General features: G+C 37.4%; 1 protein-coding gene and 1 pseudogene across 5 annotated transcripts in view; one reads left to right on the top strand and one right to left on the bottom strand.

Moving 5' to 3' along the window:
- The window catches only part of RBM26 (RNA binding motif protein 26), a 112,356-nt gene that overhangs the window by 73,929 nt on the left and 29,913 nt on the right, over positions 1 to 8,514 (bottom strand). The window lies entirely within an intron of this gene.
- Positions 595 to 8,235, top strand: LOC102816151 (annotated as a pseudogene).

The following is an 8,514-nucleotide window of genomic DNA, read 5'->3' as shown; positions in this document are numbered from 1 at the left end:
TTGCAGGGTATACCCTATGGTTGGCTGATGATGTATGGAGGGGAATGTAACCATGGCAATGAAACAATATATGACAGGATGAATGTAAAGCTAATTTTCACCCAGATAAACTATCACTTAATCCACAATAAAACATTGAGGAAAAAAAAAAAATCTCATGGCAGTTTCGGCACTCTCAAGGGGCTTAGATAATTTTCTTTTTCTATGTTCTCTGATTTGGGGGAACAAAAAGAAAACTTAAGGGGCAAAATCAGGAGCCATTCAGCAGGAGAAAGATGTGTCAGTCCACATCTGTAAAGATTTACATTCTTGGAAGCTCTATGAGGCAGTTCTACTCTGCCCTATGGTCACTGTGAGTGAGAACTGACTCTGCAGCAGTGGGTTTGCTTTGGTTGGTATCAGCCAGTGCTCTTGATGCTAGGGATACAACTTAAAAAATAAAAATAAAAAAATGAAGCCTCTGCCCTCACAGCACTGTATAATGAAAAGAACAGACAACATATACAGACACACAGGTACAGTATATTATTATCTATATAAGCACTAAGAAAAGTAACATAGTGTGAAGGGATAAAGTATGGGAAAGGGTTGACAATGGAGACGAAAGTAAGAAAAGAAAGAGCGGAGTGAGGGGAAAATGACTACTCTTCTTAAATTGTTAAGGCTAGACTTTGAAGACGTAACACTTCAACACTTAAACAGGATCTGAATTTAAACAAGGATCTGAATAAAGTGATAGCCAAGTCTTACAGGGATCTAGGAAACAGGACCCCAGGCAGCAAGAACCCAACAAGGACCTAGAGTAGGTGGTGCCTGCTTAGTATATATGATGGATGGTAAGGAGTCCAAAAGAACAGAGCAAAGTGAGAGTTCATAAACAATATGAATAGCCACCTCTTCAAGAACTCAAAATAACTCATTCAAATGAGTTTTAGTTAGAATATTATCTAAATCACTACAATAACATTCAAATCAGTGTTTTAAGGACATAAAATATTAAACTTTTATCTACATGTATGTATTAAGGATATAACTAATAAGAATGTATTCCTATTTTTAAAAACAGAAATGTATTTCTATTTTCAAAATAATTAAGTTGAAGGGTTCCAGTTTCCTTGAAAAACATGACCCAATAGGGTCATCTCTTCCAACTCCATCTGAGGAGGGATGAATACATACACTAAGAGATTCCAAAGCAATACAGATACTGTACATCTCCTACAAAAAGTAAATTTTCTTATCTAGTATTTTAAATAACATAAGTTGTCACCTCCAGATAAGAAGGGTATAATTAATCCTTCTAATGCATTAATCCTATTACTATGCAAATTATTTTTTCATTATTAAGTTTCTCTTCTGTAGATCTTACTACAAAATAATGAGACCACAAATAAAATAAAGTTACAACACAAGTGCAATATTTTAAAAGAAGTTTGTTTTGTTTTGTTCAAGTTTCTTAGTAGTTTCAGAAATTCAATGGAAGCAAACCAATAAAATTTAAACCAAGCTTCCATTTTTAGTAATCTTGAAAGGAGTTGGAGGTGGTGGTGGAATTAAAATTTAAATTTAAAATATGTTAGCTCAGTTACTTTGAAACACGGATATACACCCACATCTGTTCCTACCAAATTTTCACTTTATGTTCAAGAAAAATATCAAATTTGAATCAAAATCATGATTCTATTATTCTGTACTTTTAAAAAGTCTCAATTTCCTTACAATACACTACATTTATTGAAAAATTCAATTACAGTAGTTTATAATATGCATTCATTCAATTCAAATAAGAAGGCAAAAACAGATTATTTGTTCATAGTAATTAGCTGCATCAAAGATTAAGCATTAATGGTTAAATAAAGTGTATGTACAAAGTTCGTTCTTCAAAATAAAACCACCATCACAAAAAAAGTATATCTAAACATGATCCATCCATGAGCATCACACAAACCATTTATCATTGAAAAAGTTAACACACACAACATATGCAATTATAACAATGAAAATTATTCAAAGTTAGTTCTTTCACTCCCCTCTAGTGCTGCCAAGAAACAATAGTGTTTCCATCATACATGAGAGTAGCAAGGTTCCTAAACTTTTTGGTCTCAGGATCCTTTTATACTTTAAAAACTACAGAGGACTCCAAAGAGCTTTTGTTTAAAAGGTTTATATCAACAGTTACCATATTAGAATTAAAACTGGGGATTTTAAATTATTAATTTTAAATCTCTTAATTTTTTTAAAAACTGTATTTCTCAAAACAAAATAAAAATTTAGTGTGGAAAAATCAATGTTCTTGCATTTTTAATGATATCCTGAAAGTCCAGTTTAATAGAAGACAGATAGATTCTATTTACTTTTGCATTCAACCTGTAGTGATATGTTGCTTTTGTTGATGTTTATGAATAAAATACAGTCTGACATAGATAAATAACAGACACCTCACAGATCCATGAGAGTCAGCAAACACCTGGAATCCTCAGATCACACTCAAGAAGTAATGCTTTATAAGTAATTTGTTGTTGTTGTTAGATGCCATCAAGTCGGTTCCGACTCATAGCGACCTTATGCACAGCAGAACGAAACACTGCCCGATCCTTGGCCAACCTCACTACTGTTACCACGCTTCAGTCCATCAATGCTGCCACTTGGCCAATCCATCTCGTTGGGGGTCTTCCTCTTTATCTCTGACCTTCCACCTTACCAAACATGATATCCTTTTCCAGTGACTGGTCCCTCCTGACATTATGTTGTCAGATTCAAAATGGCCAATACCAGTCCATTTCAGCTCACTAATGCCTAAGTTAAGTTATTTAGAAAGTATCTATTAAATGTCTAACTGAAATCCATCTTCACACTCTCAAAGTTAAGCCCCTGAAATCTTTATTGTTGTTAAAGTTCTGTGAATCAGTTTTAACTCATGAAGTTTCTGATGCTTTAAATCTTTTGCAGAACATAAAGTCTTATCTTTCTCCTGCAGAGGAGTTGGTAGTCTCAAACTGCCGACCTTGTGGTTTACAGTCCAGTGCTTATCCTATGGAGCCAGTGTGTGCCTTCCCCCCTCCAGATCATAAAACTATACAATTCAGTACAGAGCAGTAGCTCTAAGTTGCGGACATAACATCATGCCACAGACTTCCCTCAAGTAAGGAGTGTAAAGCAAGTATAATGAATACGGTAGTTCAAAACATAACTCCAAATTTCATGCATGCTTTATATTTCAATAAATAGTTGATGAAGATTTGAGCTGTATGGGAGAAGACTAGCTTTTAAAGCACACTCCTCTGATTATTCACAGTCTACCTAGTTAAAAATTAGATCTGAAAGTAAGGCATTCCCATCCCCCTTCTGTTACTAAAAGGAGAGAGGAAAGGCTAGGGAATGTTTTGCCATGACCAAGAATAGGACAACATTGTTTTTAAATAGCAACAAAACTAAAAACAACTTCCATAAGTCAATTTTATGCATGGTGACCTCATGTTTATCAGAGTAGAATTGTGCTACAATAGTATTTTCAATGGCTGATATTTCAGAAATGATTGCCAGGCATTTCCTCCAAGACCCTGATAGGTGGACTAGAACCTCCCATCTGCAGGGCTTTATTCTAGTCTACCAATAAGACTAGAAATCTGAAAAGCCGAGTTTTGTCAATGTTTTCAGATATATGAAGACTTCAAAAGTTGCATGGAAAAACTCCATTATCTTTTAATGCCATTTTCCCACAAACTATTTTAAATGTGTTGTAATTATAAAGATAAAGTATAGCTGCATATTGTATATATTCATTTAATAGTCTTTTTCTAGTATCACTACCATGGTTAGATGAACTTTTTCATTTAAAAAGAAGTGTTTGAGCTCACAATTCACAGAACTAAGGAAACAGCCTCCATTTGTCATTTGAAATAACAGCTGACTGCTTTGCCAATTCAAAAATAATGAAGAGGATCAAATAAAAAAAATTTACAAATAAGAAATAGTATTAAGTATTAAGACTGCTAAATACCATGAGTATTACAGGATTACTAAATGGATGCACTATAATACGTGTTTTTAAGATGCATTAACCCTAAGAATATTAGTTAAAATCTGGATACTGGCTTAAATAGTATTTTAAGTACTATTCCCTTCCAAGGAGTCCTGATGTGGTGCTGTGGCTAAATGTGCTAACTGCAAAGTAGGTATGAAACACAAAGTCAGCGGTTCAAGCTCACCAGTGGCTCTTTGGAAACCCTACACAGGGTTACTGTGAGTCGGAACTGACTTGACGGCATTTAACAACAACATTCACTTTTAAATTCTTCAATATCCTAGAAGCAAAACTGCTTGTTATTAAGCGTCATCGAGTAGATTCCGACTCATAGCGACACCATACAGGGTCCAGCCCATTACCATGCAGTGGCCACACCAGGACTCTCGAAAACTGCTAGTCTTTCCCAAAAAAGAGTCTGGTATTGTAAAAAAGCTCTGGACTGGATTCCAAAAATCCTGGGATTTTCATATTTCTAATGAGTCCTGGTGTGGCACTGTGGGTTAACGTGCCAGACTGCAAAGCCGTCTGAACTACAAGGTCTGTGGTTCAAGCTCAACAGTCAATCCTAAGAAACCCTATACAGGGTCACTAAGGGTCAGAACCGACTCAATGGCACTTAACAACAACAACAACAATGTAGTTTTTGGTGTGGCACTGTGGACTAACGCATCAGACTGCAAAGTTGTTTGAATGGCAAGGTTTGCAGTTCTAACTCACCAGCTGCTCCTTGGAAACCCTATACAGGGTCACTATGGGTCGGAACTGACTTGATGGCACTTAACGTGATTTTCAGAGTGTTGGTGTGGCACTATAGGATAAACACTGGACTGCAAGGTCAGTTTGAGCTACAAAATGAGCAGTTCAAACTCACCAGCTGCTCCTCAGAAACCCTACACAGGGTTGCTATAAGTTGAACCGACTAGAAGGCACTTAACAACAAAAAATGTAGTGTTTTACCCACTACATTCAATAGTTATTTGATCCTGGGCTCACATTTTATTTCTCTAGGCTTCAGTTTTCTCATTTTCAAAACTATGCACTAAACTATAAGATATGAAAAAGCGGACGTTTTTAAAAAGATGTTAAGCTTTCAACATTATTGCTGTGCCTCCCTTCTTCCTTTCCTAGTAAACTTTAGATACTGAAATTCAAAATAAGTCAGTATGTAGAATCATTAGAATGTACAAAGTATGACTCTGGGAAAATTGGAAGTTCTCAAAAATAAAATGGAACGCATAAACATCGATATCTTAAGGCATTAGTGAGCTGAAATAGACTGGTACTGGCCATTCTGAATCTGACAATGTTATTTTCAATAACCTCATATGCATGCGAAAGCTGGACAGTAAATAAGGAAGACCGTAGAAGAATTGATGCTTTTGAGTTATGGTGTTGGTGGAGAATACTGAAAGTGCCATGGGCTGCCAAAAGAACCAACAGATCTGTATTGGAGGAAGTACAGCCAGCTAGAGTGCTCCTTAGAGGCCAGGATGGCCAAACTTCGCCTCTATACTTCCGACACATTGTCAGGAGGAACCAGTCGCTGAAGAAAGATATGTCTGGTAAGGTGGAGGGTCAAAGATAAAGAGGAAGACCCCCAACAAGATGGACTGGTCAAGTAGCACCATCAATGAACTCAAGCATGGCAACAACAGTGAGGTTGGCCCAGAATCGGGCAGTGTTTCGTTCTGCTGTGCACAGGGTCACTATTATATGAGTCAGTACCTACTCAATGGCACCTAACAACAACAAAATGCAAATAGTGGTTAATATGTCATCAGAAGCAATGGAGTTGTTCTTAAACATCCAGAAAGTATAAAACCAATGACCTATGTTCCACATGAAGAAAGTGCAAAAAAGAACAGCAAATTAAATCCATATTGAAAGGGAACAGCAAGACCTTGTGATTTGCAGTCCAGTGCCAGGAGTTCATATTTGGTAGTTATCAATAAAATTTTACATAAGTGATTAAAAAAAAAAACGGCAAAATGTACTTTTTAAAAAGGCAATAATAAAGTTAACAAATTATTTTTTAAAAAACTAAATTAACAAGTGTAAATTGCTACAATTTGATTACCTTGACCTATATTTATGGATGTACCTCAAAATACCACCGGAGAGGGGAATCTTCACATCAAGGATCAAACAAAACATATCACCTCTGTATACAGGGTTGATAGGGATGGGCAACTTTGGGTCTGGTGAAAGGAGATGAGGATAAGATTCTTATAATACAACAATGAATAATTGTTATCATGACAAATCGCAATTTTCACAACTATAAAGGTAGAAGTTTTGTAACATAAAGGGGGGAGTAGTTTATTTTACAGTCCAGGAACAGAGGACCCAAGGACTGGGAGAAGAGCATGAGCAGAATGTGGGACCCTATCCAAAGAAGCAGTGACATCAAAGATGGAGTAAAGATGATGACGTCGAGAGAGAGAGCAACTGAGGACTCTATAGACTAATGGAAAGAGAAAGGCTGTGTGCTAGCTGCCAGGAGGCAGGCTTGCAGAATGTGCTCTTTAGCTGTATAAATGATTATATATTCTTGAGTTTTTCTGTGTACATCTAAAGAAGAAGTAAAAAAAAAAATAGAGAAAATAGAAACAAATACTCTTGAATGGTGATCCATGGATGGGATTGTAATCATTGCAATGATACAAAATACAATAGGATGAGTGTAAAGCCAATGTTCTCTCATGTAAACTTATCACTCAATGTACAAAAAGCTTTAAAAAAAAAAAAACAACACTAAATAAAACTGAAAACCTCCCAGCAAAACAGATCAAGAAATAGTGTGCATAATACCAACATCAGGTAAAATTTTCATCATTAAACGGACAGTAAGGCAACAATGAATAAATACTACGTACGAATAAATTTGTCAACTTAAAAGAAAAATCCTTGAAAAACATGCATTAGTCAAACAAGAAGAAAACAGAATATCTACATACCTTCTTCAAAAACCTTGTGGGGGAGGGTCAGCTGGAAGAAGTGGCCTAAAACTCACTTTTAAATACACTCTGCTGCGAACTCTTGGCTGCTGGACTTCGAGTGTCATCTTGCATTACAAAGACGACACCACCTCCAGTCCCACCCAGAACTACCAGGACAGGGGCAGTGAGGAGACAGTATTAGCAGTCTGGACACATCAACTCCACAGAGAGTCTGGACAGTATGATGGTTCTCACAGCTGCCATCGAAGCAGCAAACGCCCAGATCCACGGCCCCGCGAGTCAACACATGGGCAATAACACTGCCACCATCACCACCATGACCACAATAGCCACAGTCACGACAGAGGGCAGAAAGAAGGATCACGTTAAGAAAAATAGATGCCTATTGGGATACAGGCTGATGATACTGAAGAACCTGACAAAACATTGGAAAATAAAGTGCCCAGTAAGTTTCAGTCTGTAGGAGTCCAAGTAGAAGAAGAGAAGTGCTTCCGCAAGTTCACGAGATCCAACAATGTGACCACAGCAGTAGAGGCCGACTGGATTTCCATGATAATCTGGAAAATTTTCTTGAATCTACAGAGGACAACTCATGTCCCAGCCCAATGGCCAGTTTTCCCGAGATGCCAGCACCACGACAGTTGGCATACAGGGCTCAGAAAACCATTATCATGCCTGTGAAGCAGACAACGACTTTGATACAGATTTTGATCCTTCTATTCTGCCTCCCCCAGACCCTTGGATTGACTCTATTACTGAAAATCCTCTGGAGGCCGTTCAAAGGTCAGCGTGCCACTAGTTTCCCAAGCTTCTTCAGGCAGAGCAAGCCCACATGGAAGGGTGGTGCCAACAGATGGAAAGAGAAGAGCAGGAAAGCAATCTACAGAGGACATTCTAGGGAAAATCCAAACTACAGTGGACAGTGCCCAGCATCTCGTGGCCCAGAAATTCTACCAGTTCAGAGAACTGTGTGAAGAAAACCTAATGAGGAAAATGGGCATTGAAAGGCAAGGTAACTTGACCAAGACAAGACCACATGAATCCTAATGCTCATCCAAGGCCCAATTCCTAGGATTTGGCAGGGTTTGGGAACATGCTGCAGTTGTCCACAGAAAATATTAGTATGAGATTTGATGAACTTCATCAGTTAAAGGCCAATAATTGGATCCTCTTGACAAGAAGGTACAACAATGTAGATTTTGTATGGTTCAGTTAAAAACCTGCCCAAACACTGGACAGTCTAAATAGGCTCCTGCAGTTTACAATGTGAAATGGAGCTGATATCATACTCATTTCATTGTAATGACAATGTTTACATAGTCATCATTTGGGAAATAATCTGTAGTATGTTTCAGACATATTTTTAAAAAGACACTTGTCCAAAGGACTTATTTCCAGAATATACAGGAAACTGCAACACCTCTACTAGAAAAAGACAAATAACCCAATTAAAAAGTGGGCACAGGATATGAACAGACACTTCACTAAGGAAGAGATCAGGGCAGCCAACAAACATATGAAGAAATG

The sequence above is a fragment of the Chrysochloris asiatica genome, unplaced genomic scaffold (genome assembly GCF_000296735.1).
Source record: "Chrysochloris asiatica unplaced genomic scaffold, ChrAsi1.0 scaffold00005, whole genome shotgun sequence".
NCBI classification, from domain to species: domain Eukaryota; kingdom Metazoa; phylum Chordata; class Mammalia; order Afrosoricida; family Chrysochloridae; genus Chrysochloris; species Chrysochloris asiatica.
The sequence above is the reverse complement of the archived record's forward strand: the minus strand, read 5'-3'. Positions and strand labels throughout refer to the sequence as shown.